Source organism: Acinonyx jubatus, chromosome B2 (assembly GCF_027475565.1).
Source record: "Acinonyx jubatus isolate Ajub_Pintada_27869175 chromosome B2, VMU_Ajub_asm_v1.0, whole genome shotgun sequence".
In the NCBI taxonomy this organism is placed as follows: Eukaryota; Metazoa; Chordata; class Mammalia; order Carnivora; family Felidae; genus Acinonyx; species Acinonyx jubatus.
In genome coordinates, this window is record NC_069385.1 from 119,879,625 (window position 1) to 119,891,332 (window position 11,708).

Below are 11,708 nucleotides of genomic sequence, written 5' to 3' on the forward strand. Positions count from 1 at the left end.
TCTAACAGGGTATGTGGAGAGAGGCCTGAGTGTTTTGTAACGAACCCACAAGCAATCCTGGGGTTCCACCAGATAGAGTTGCAGTGAAGTCACCGATGAGAGCCCTCATTGTGGGAAGGGGTCTTACATCCACATTTAAAAGTTGTTTTTTCTAGGAAGAAAAATGCAAGGCCTGCTGGGAGATACATATTTTCTCTCCCAGGGGGCAGAGCCAGGTGGCAGATTGAGGAAGTGGTTATCAGCTCAACATAAAATCTCTGAGATAACAAGAGTGTAGATCTTAAATGTTTGTACCACACAAAAGGATATGGTAACTATGTGACAAGGTGCAGGTCTAGGGTAATGCTCTGGTTGTAAGCATTTTGCAGCATAGAAATGTATCAAATCAAGAGACTGTAGCCTTAAACTGACACAATGGTGTTTGTCAGTTATAGCTCAGTAAAGGTGGAAAAAAACGTCTGAAATCATGCTCTCTGAAGCTATTCCCCACATTGACTTCTGACTCTTTGGGATACATATGTACAGTTACAGAGACTTGGATGAGAGAGAATGTGGGGCCTTGTTCTATTTCAAGGAATGTCACAAACCAGGCTTGAGTCTACACAGACGGGAACAGAATCCACAATGGACCCGAGGGGGAGGCTTACGTGTAACGAGGGCCCTGCTCCTGGGTATAGATGTCACCGTCACAACAGAGTCCCCTGACATAGCACACTGGATCCGGAGGCTAGGACTGCTGTTGCTGCTGCCCCTTGCAACTAACTGCATGACACCACTGTCACTCAAACACCTGTGCCAAATGCCATGTAGTGCGGTCCCAGCCTATCTGTCCCATGTCCTGAGAGAGATTCTGGCAGGTGGTCACGTGACTGTGAAGTTTCATGCCACGTCCAATGCAAGGCTGTTTGGCAAAATGGGTTCTCCTCTCCATGGTCGCTGCCCTCTGTCAAGATTTTTAAACGTGGAAATCTTTTAAATTCTTTTTTTTTTAACGTTTATTTTTTTTTTTTGAGGGAGAGAGAGACAGAGCATGAATGGAGGAGGGTCAGAGAGAGAGGGAGACACAGAATCTGAAACAGGCTCCAGGCTCTGAGCTGTCAGCACAGAGCCTGACGCGGGGCTCAAACTCACGGACCCTGAGATCATGACCTGAGCCGAAGTCAGAAGCCTAACCGACTGAGCCACCCAGGCGCCCCTAAACGTGGAAATCTTTTATGTGGGAAGAGGGTACTAGTTCTGGGCATGGAAACTGGGCATGAAAAAGAATGACAAATTACAACATTTGGAGCAGTGATTTGAGACTACAACTTGATATGATACATTGTAGGCACTCAGGTCAGATTGGAGGAAGGAGTGACTAAATACAGCGTCTTCCAACTTTTCCCCTTGATAGTTGTTATGGGATCCAGCTTTTGTCTACTCCAGTTGTACTCACAGGTAAGTGGAGTAGCACTGTCGGGTGATGAAGTGATTGTTCAAAATGTCTTCTCCAGCCTTTGTCTCCTCCTAGGATTAAGTTACCCAGATCTGTAACACTTCAGATGATCCTTATACATACACTGACACTTCATATTTCTTTGTACATGCCCGTATTTCTGGGCAGAGTATCCAAAATTTACCAGGTTTTATGTGACCCTCACAAAAGTTTAAAAAATCATTCTACGTTAGACATTGTGCTCGTCCACGTCTGGTCCATGAACAGCTAGTAATCAAACTGGTTTTAGCAGATCCAATGACGATATACAGGCTTATTTTTGTCTTGATTGCCAGTCTGAGACAAGATAAGGTCTCACTTTCATTTCTGTCTCTGTTTGTGGGCTGATGCACATTCACAGACCAGCGCTGGCTCACAGAAGACACAGATCACCATTGGTTTAGGTAGACTTGTATTCTACCACCTTGTGTGGTGCTGGATAAATCGCAGAAATGAAAAAATTGTGAATGGGGATCCTCTTCCAATAACACAGTAGACTAAGTTTTAAGGCTGACTCTTCCTATAAAAACAGCTAACAATGATTATATATGTGTGTGTGTGTATTATGTATACATATGTATATATTTTATATATATTTGGGTGATGTGTATATATATCACCCCCCAAAAAAACAATCAAGAGAATAATAATCATTTAGGCCAAAATATAATAATGGGCAAAAAGCCAGGGATGATGGTTGCTCTGATACTTAAGGTGTATTTCAAATCTAGAAAATCTTAGCTTGCCTTCTCAGGATCATGAACTTAATAGAGAGGAAATAATGCCCAGAGCTTATTCTATTCCATGAGAAACATCTCTCCCTGAAAATATGGGAACCTAAGACTCATAGATTCATATCTTCAGAAAAGGGTGACACAAATCACATCGACTCTAAGATATTATTCTAAGGAGGTTTGCTTGGAGCTAGCACAAAGTGAGCAAACAGCTACTTCAAAGAATTTCCAATCACAGACTAACGCTTCTGTGATTTGTAGTCCAAATTTGCGTTTATTTGGGGCCAAAATACCTTCTAGTCATTAGTTTAGTTTATTGTTGTTCTGGATTGATATTGACTCAAATTTATAAGAAAGAAACAGATTTCTCTAGACAAATCTACATTTAACCTGTGTGTCAAAAAATTTACACAAAGAATTGCCCAAAGAAAAAGAGAAACTCGTAGCATGAAATGTAAAGTACAAACGGGAATAGACTGTGATTGAGTAACTTTAGAGAGAATAGGTAGTAAAAAGAAGGTCATAAAATTTCAATATTGCATTCGTAGGACATAAAATATAACATGACCAGCATATGCTATAAATATATAAGTTAGAATAAATATTATGTATATGACATAAAGAAAAAATGCTAGTAAAGAGAGACAGCAACATTTTATAGTGATAAAAGAGTCAAACTATCAAAAGGATGAAACAATTCTGAATATATAGTCACCTCAGCACCAAATACATGAAAACAAAACAGACAGAAGTTGAGAAACAGATAATACAACTGTAATAGTCAGAAACTGCAATATATCACTTTCCATAATGGATAGAACATCTATGCAGAGATCAATAAACATAAAGAAGACTTGAGCTGTACTATAAACCAATAGTACATTCTGACATTTATTGAACATTCCAGCCATCAACAGAATACACATTCTTTTCAAATGCACGTGGAGATTTCTTGTGGATAAATCATATATATTCCATTATATGTGTGTGTGTGTGTGTGTGTGCGTGTGTGTGCATGTGCGTGTGCGTGTATACCACCTCTTTTTTTATCCATTCATCAGTAGATGGACATTTGGGCTCTCTCTATCATTTAGCTATTGTTGATAATGCTGCTATAAACATTGGGTGTTTTATGTACAAATACGTATTTTGTACCCTTTGCGCAAATGCCTGGTACTGCAATTGCTGGATCATAGAATGTTTCTATTATTAGTTTTCTCAGGAATCTCCACACTATTCTCCAGAGTGGCTACACCAGTTTACATTCCCACCAACACTGCAAGAGGGTTCCCCTTTCTCCACATGCTCGCAGAAATCTGTCTTGATGACTACTGCTTTGTAATGTAGCTTGAAATCTGGAATCGTGATGCCTCCTATTTTTTGTTTTTCAGAGTTGCTTTGGCTATTCGGCCGGGTCTTTTGTGGTTCCATACAAATTTTAGGATTATTTGTCCTAGCTCTGTGAAAAATGCTGGTGGTATTTTGATAGGGATTGCATTAAATGTATAGATTGCTTTGGATAGGATAGACATTTTAACAATGTTTGTTCTAATCCATGAGCATGGAATGCTTTTCCATTTCTTTGTGTATTCTTCGATTTCTTTCATAAGTGTTCTATAGTTATCAGAGTCCAGAACTTTTTCCTCTTTAGTTAGGTTTATTCCTAGGTATCTTATTGTTTTTGGTGCAACCCCAAATAGGATAGACTCTTTGTTTCTTTTTATTTCTGCCTCGTTATTCGCATATACAAATGCAACATATCTCTGTACATTGATTTGACAATCTGCTATTTTGCTGAATTCATGTGTTAGTTCTAGCAATTTTTTGGTGGAATCTTTTGAGTTTTCTACACACAGTACTATGTCTTCTGAGAAGAGTGAAAGTTTGAGTACTTCCTTGCCAATTTGGATGCCTTTTGTTTCATTTTGTTGTCTCATTGCTGAAGCTAAGACTTCGAGTGTATGCTAATTTTCTGAGGAGTCTTTTGCCCAGAGACTCTCCCTCCCACTGTCCTCCTGCCATCACCAAGGGGAGCGCTGTGGCATGGTGCTCAGAGCCTTGTCCAGACTTGTCCCCTGTCTTGGCGCCCCTCCTCCTCCCTCCCCTCCAGTGCAGGCACCTGCCCTTGGCCCTCCTCCACCCTGCGCCAACACCCGCAATGCCCTGTCCCCTCTCCCTCATCCCACCCTCACTCCCTTGTGGCCTCCAGTCTCCCTGTGCGCAGGAATCCCAGTCTCTCTGGTCCCTCTGCACCCCTCCCCTATGGCCCCATGCCTGTTCACACCCCTTGCCCACATGCTGGGCCCTCACCAAGCTCTCCTCTCTCAGGAGCTCCTCCCTTGGGGCCCTGCCATCAGCACTCCTTCCTCCTGGCTCTTAGCCCAAGTCCCCTCCTCTCCTGTCAGCCTCTGATTCAAGTTTGTTCTGAAACATTCAGTCCCCCCTTCCCAGACCCTCAACACTAGTCTCCCCTGCTGGCTACTGCCTTCCCCTCTCCCCCACCAACCAGAAAACTGCTCGAGGTCCCGCTGCCTTTATCCTTGGCCCTAACCCCATCCTTTGGTTCCATGACCTCAGTGGGCCCCACTCCTGACATCTGGTCTCCAAACTGGCTGTCCAGCCACGTGGTCAGCACAAGGCTTTCCACACAGCCAGCCTTCTCCCAGCCTGCCCATCCTGGGCTGGAAGTCTCCCCCTAACCCTCCTTGGAGATATGACCTGCCCTCCTCCCAGAACCACCACCACCATGCAGGTCCTTCCCCAAGGTGTGCACCGGGGTGTGTAGAATCTATTTTCTCTTCTACTGCCCCGCCTTTCTTTTCCTTTCTTTTCTTTTCTTTTCTTTTCTTTTCTCTTTTCTTTCTTTCTTTCTTTCTTTCTTTCTTTCTTTCTTTCTTTTCTTTTTTTGAAGCATTGCTGAGGCACTCTATGACCATTTTCTTTTTTTTTAATATGAAATTTATTGTCAAATTGGTTTCCATACAACACCCAGTGCTCATCCCAAAAGGTGCCCTCCTCAATACCTATCACCAACCCTCCCCTCCCTCCCACCCCCCATCAACCCTCAGTTTGTTCTCAGTTTTTAAGAGTCTCTTATGCTTTGGCTGTCTCCCTCTCTAACCTCTTTTTTTTTAATCCCCTCCCCCATGGACTTCTGTTAAGTTTCTCAGGATCCACATAAGAGTGAAAACATATGGGACCTGTCTTTCTCTGTATGACTTATTTCACTTAGCATAACACTCTCCAGTTCCATTCACGTTGCTACAAAAGGGCTTATTTCATTCTTTCTCATTGCCACGTAGTATTCCATTGTGTATATAAACCACAACTTCTTTATCCATTCATCAGTTGATGGACATTTAGGCTCTTTCCATAATTTGGCTATTGTTGAGAGTGCTGCTATAAACATTGGAGTACAAGTGCCCCTATGCATCAGTACTCCTGTGTCCGTTGGGTAAATTCCTAGCAGTGCTATTGCTGGGTCATAGGGTAGGTCTATTTTTAAGTTTTTGAGGAACCTCCACACTGTTTTCCAGAGAGGCTGCACCAGTTTGCATTCCCACCAACAGTGCAAGAGGGTTCCCGTTTCTCCACATCCTCGCCAACATCTATAATCTCCTGATTTGTTCATTTTAGCCACTCTGACTGATGTGAGGTGATATCTGAGTGTGGTTTTGATTTGTATTTCCCTGATGAGGAGCGACATTGAGCATCTTTTCATGCGCTTGTTGGCCATCTGGATGTCTTCTGTAGAGAAGTGTCTATTCATGTTTTCTGCCCAATTCTTCACTGGGTTATTTGTTTTTCAGGTGTGGAGTTTGGTGAATTCTTTATAGATTTTGGATACTAGCCCTTTGTCCAATATGTCATTTGCAAATATCTTTTCCCATTCCATTGGTTGCCTTTTAGTTTTGTTGACTGTTTCCTTTGCAGTGAAGAAGCTTTTTATCTTCATGAGGACCCAGTAGTTCATCTTTGCTTTTAATTCCCTTGCCTTTGGGGATGTGTCAAGTAAGAAATTGCTGCGGCTGAGGTCAGAGAGGTCTTTTCCTGCTTTCTCTCTAGGGTTTTGATGGTTTCCTGTCTCACATTCAGGTCCTTTATCCATTTTGAGTTTATTTTTGTGAATGGTGTGACAAAGTGGTCTAGTTTCAACCTTCTGCATGTTGCTGTCCAGTTCTCCCAGCACCATTTGTTAAAGAGACTGTCTTTTTTCCATTGGATGTTCTTTCCTGCTTTGTCAAAGATGAGTTGGCCATACGTTTGTGGGTCTAGTTCTGGGGTTTCTATTCTATTCCATTGGTCTATGTGTCTGTTTTTGTGCCAATACCATGCTGTCTTGATGATGACAGCTTTGTAGTAGAGGCTAAAGTCTGGGATTGGGATGCCTCCTGCTTTGGTCTTCTTCTTCAAAATTACTTTGGCTATTCAGGGCCTTTTGTGGTTCCATACAAATTTTAGGATTGCTTGTTCTACTTTCGAGAAGAATGCTGGTGCAATTTTGATTGGGATTGCATTGAATGTGTAGATAGCTTTGGATAGTATTGACATTTTGACAATATTTATTCTTCCAATCCATGAGCATGGAATGTTTTTCCATTTCTTTATATCTTCTTTAATTTCCTTCATAAGCTTTCTATAGTTTTCAGCATACAGATCTTTTACGTCTTTGGTTAGATTTATTCCTAGGTATTTTATGCTTCTTAGTGCAATTCTGAATGGGATCAGTTTCTTTATTTGTCTTCCGTTGTTTCATTGTTAGTGTATAAGAATGCAACTGATTTCTGTACATTGATTTTCTATCCTGTGACTTTGCTGAATTCACGTATCAGTTCTAGCAGACTTTGGGTGGAGTCTATTGGGTTTTCCATGTATAATAACATGTCATCTGCAAAAAGTGAAATCTTGACTTCAAAGGCCAATTTTGATGCCTTTGATTTCCTTTTGTTGTCTGATTGCTGATTCTAACACTACGTTACACAACAGCAGTGAGAGTGGACATCCCTGTCATGTTCCTGATCTCAGGGGGAAAGCTCCCAGTTTTTCCCCATTGAGGATGATATTAGCTGTGGGCTTTTCATGAATGGCTTTTATGATGTTTAAATATGTTCCTTCTATCCCGACTTTCTCGAGGGTTTTTATTAAGAAAGGGTGCTGAATTTTGTCAAATTCTTTTTCTGCATCGATTGACAAGATCATATGTTTCTATCTCTTCCTTTATTAATGTGATGTATCACATTGATTGATTGGCAAATGTTGAGCCAGCCCTGCAGCCCAGGAATGAAACCCACTTGATCATGGTGAATAATTCTTTTCATATGCTGTTGAATTCGGTTTGCTAGTATCTTATTGAGAATTTTTGCATCCATATTCATCAGGGATATTGGCCTGTAGTTCTCTTTTTTTGCTGGGTCTCTGTCTGGTTTGGGAATCAAAGTAATGCTGGCTTCATAAAATGAGTCTGGAAGTTTTCCTTCCCTTTCTATTTTTTGGAACAGCTTGAGGAGGATAGGTATTCTCTGCTTTAAATGTTGGTAGAATTTCCCTGGGAAGCCATCTGGTCCTGGACTCTTATTTGTTGGGAGATTTTTGATAAGTGATTCAATTTCTTTGCTGGTTAGGAGTCTGTTCAAGTTTTCTATTTCTTCCTGTTTGAGTTTTGGAAGTGTGTAGGTGCTTAGGAATTTGTCCATTTCTTCCAGGTTGTCCAGTTTGTTAGCATGTAATTTTTCATAGTCTTCCCTGGTAATTGCTTGTATTTCTGCAGAATTGGTTGTAATCATTCCATTTGCATTCATGATTTTATCTATTTGGGTCATCTCCCTTTCCTTTTTAGAAGCCTGGCTAGATGTTTATCAATTTTGTTTATTTTTTCAAAAAACCAACTCTTGGTTTCATTGATCTGCTCTATAGTTTTTTAGAGTCTATACTGTTTATTTCTGCTCTGATATTTATTATTTCTCTTCTTCTGCTGGTTTGGGGTGTCTTTGTTGTTCTGCTTCTAGTTCCTTTAGGTGTGCTGTTAGATTTTGTATTTGGGATTTTTCTTGTTTCTTGAGATAGGTCTGGATTGCAATGTATTTTCCTCTCAGGACTGCCTTCGTTGCATCCCAAAGCGTTTGGATTGTTGTATTTTCATTTTCATTTGTTTCCATATATTTCTTAATTTTTTCTCTAATTGCCTGGTTGACCCATTCATTCTTTAGTAGGGTGTTCTTTAACCTCCATGCTTTTGGAGGCTTTCCAGACTTTTTCCTGTGGTTGATTTCAAGCTTCATAGCATTGTGGTCTGAAAGTATGCATGGTATGATCTCAATTCTTGTATACTTCTGAAGGGCTGTTTTGTGACCCAATATGTGATCTATCTTGGAGAATGTTCCATGTGCACTTGAGAAGAAAGTATATTCTGTTGCTTTGGGATGCAGAGTTCTAAATGTATCTGTCAAGTCCATCTGATCCAATGTATCATTCAGGGCCCTTGTTTCCTTATTGATCCTGCGTCTAGATGCTCTATCCATTGTTGTAAGTCAAGTATTAAAGTCCCTTGTAACTACCACATTCTTATCAGTAAGGTTGCTTATGTTTGTGATTGTTTTATATGTTTGGGGGCTCTCATATTCAGCGCATAGACATTTATAATTGTTAGCTCTTCCAGATGGATAGACCCTGTAATTATTATATAATGCCCTTCTTTATCTCTTGTTACAGCCTTTATTTTAAAGTCTAGTTTGTCTGATGTAAGTATGGCTACTCCAGCTTTCTTTTGAGTTCCAGTAGCATGATAGATAGTTCTCCATCCCCTCAGTTTCAATCTGAAGGTGTCCTCAGGTCTAAAATGTGTCTCTTGTAGACAGCAGATCTATGGGTCTTGCTTTTTTATCCATTTTGATACCCTATGTGTTTTGGTTGGAGCATTTAGTCCATTTACAGTCAGTGTTAGTATAGAAAGATATGGGTTTAGAGTCATTGCGATGTCCGTAGGTTTCATACTTGTCGCGATGTCTCTGGTACTTTGTCTCACAGGATCCCCCTTAGGATCTCTTGTAGGGCTGGTTTAGTGGTGATGAATTCCTTCAGTTTTTGTTTGTTTGGAAAGACCTTTATCTCTTCTTCTATTTAAATGACAGACTTGCTGGATAAAGGATTCTCGGCTGCATATTTTTTCTGTTCATCACATTGAAGATTTCCTGCCATTCTTTTCTGGCCTGCCAAGTTTCAGTAGAGAGATCCATCATGAGTCTTATGGGTCTCCCTTTATAAGTTAGAGTGTGTTTATCCCTAGCTGCTTTCAGAATTTTGTCTTTATCCTTGTATTTTGCCAGTTTCACTATGATATGTCATGCAGATGATCGATTCAAATTACGTCTGAAGAAAGTTCTTTGTGCTCTTGGATTTCAATGCCTTTTTCCTTTCCCAGATCAGGGAAGTTCTCAACTATGATTTCTTCAAGTACACCTTCAGCTCCTTCCTCTCTCTCTTCCTCTTTTGGAATTCTTAGTTACGGATATTGTTCCATTTGATTGTATCACTTAGTTCTCTAATTCTTCCCTCATACTCCTGCAGTTTTTGTCTCTCTTTTCTCAGCTTCCTCTTTTTCCATAGTTTCATCTCCTAATTCACCTCTGCCTCTTCAGTCCAAGCTGTGGTCGCCTCCATTTTATTTTGCACCTCACTTATAGCATTTTTTTAGCTCATGACTATTTCTTAGTTCCTTGTTCTCTGTAGCCATAGATTGTCTGCTGTCCTCTATCCTTTTTTCAACCCCAGCGATTAATTTTATGACTATTATTCTAAATTCTTGTTCCATTTTGTTGCTGAAATCGTTTTTGATCAATTCGTTAGCTGTCGCTACTTCCTAGAGTTCCTTTTGAGGAGAATTCTTCTCTTTCGTCATTTTGGATAGTCCCTGGGGTGGTGCGGAACTGAAGGGCACTTGCCCTGTGCTGGTTGGAGTAACTTGTGTTGGTGGGCGGGGCCGCAGTCAGACCTAAGGTCTGCCTCCAGCCCACCTCTGGGGCCACAGTCAGACTGCTGTGTCCCTTATCTTCCCCTCTCCCAGGGTCAGGACTCACTGTGGAGTGGTGTGGCCCCTCTCTGGGCTACTTGCACACTGCCAGGCTTGTGGTGCTGCTTCCATGGGATCTGGCATATTAGCCGGGGTGGATCTGCTGCAACGTGTGCAGGGGCGGGAGGGTCAGGGTTAGCTCACTTTGCCGTCAGTGGTCCCCTGTGGGAAGGGCCCCGCAGCACCAGGAGGGAGGCAGGCCCATGGGAGGGATGGATCCACAGAAGCACAGCGTTGGGTTTTGTGCGGTGCAAGCAAGTTCAGTGACAGGAACTGGTTCCCTTTGGGATTACGGCTGGGGGATGGGAGACAGAGATGGCACTTGCCAGTGCCTTTGTTCCCCGTCGAGCTAAGCTCTGTCTTCTGGGGCACAACTCCCTCTCCTGGCATCCTCTCGCCCTCCCTGCTAACTGAGAGCAGAGCTGATGACTTATAACATTCCAGATGTTAACTCCCGCTGGTTGTCAGAACACACTCCATCCGGCCCCTTCGCTTTTGCCAGTCAGACTCGGGACCTCTGCCTTGCCGGGCGGGCTGCCCCTCCACCACCCTGGCTCCCTCCTGCCAGTCTGTGTAGCACACACCGTCTCTCCACCCTTCCTACCCTCTTCCATGGGCCTCTTGTCTATGCTTGGCTCTGGACAGTCTGTTCTGCTAGTCTTCTGGCGGTTTTCTCGGTTATTTAAGCAGATTGGGTGGAATCTAAGTGATCAGCAGGATGCGGTGAGCCCAGCATCCTCCTATGCCACCATCTTCTAGTCTCTCCTGCCAAATAAAATTAATTTATAAACAGCTTTATTAGGGCATCATTGGTCACCAAGATTTGCGTGTATTTAATGTGTACAATCTGATGACTGATCATGTGAATGCATCATGATACCATTACAGTTGTGTGTGTGGGAAGGGATCGTGATGGGGAGTGGGCCACTGTCCCTATCTCCTCACATTATGCTACCAGGAACAAGGACACATTCGGACACCTTTTAGACATAAAGGAGTCTAAGGTTCTTGATGTCACTAAGTGGCAGTGAGAACAAACCTCGTATCATTCAGTCCCCCAGGAGGCAGCTGGCTCACACTGTGAAAACTAATCATGAACACATTCAAGTCAGTTAGTATAAGTGGTGACATTTGGAAAAACCTTTCATGCACTCAAAATGTCCAAGTCCAGAGGATTCCCATAACCCCCAATCTCATCCCCACTGTCCCAACCACTTCCCATGTTAGGCCCTCCAAGGACTCACTTTTATAAATATATATATAATATATATATATCACTTTTATAAATATATATATTATATATATATAAAATTTGACATATGTATATATTGAATGTTTGTTTATTTTTGAGAGAGAGAGGGAGGGAGGGACAGAGGGAGGGAGAGAATGGGGGAGGGGCAGAGAGAGAGAGGGAAACATTATATCACTCAGTCCC

At 42.0% G+C, this 11,708-nt stretch overlaps 2 protein-coding genes across 2 annotated transcripts in view; one reads left to right on the top strand and one right to left on the bottom strand.

The window, feature by feature from the left end:
• LOC106984453 (class I histocompatibility antigen, Gogo-B*0103 alpha chain) overlaps window positions 1-11,708 on the bottom strand; it is a 218,141-nt gene that overhangs the window by 118,381 nt on the left and 88,052 nt on the right. The window lies entirely within an intron of this gene.
• The window catches only part of LOC106966627 (class I histocompatibility antigen, Gogo-B*0101 alpha chain), a 388,211-nt gene that overhangs the window by 64,961 nt on the left and 311,542 nt on the right, over window positions 1-11,708 (top strand).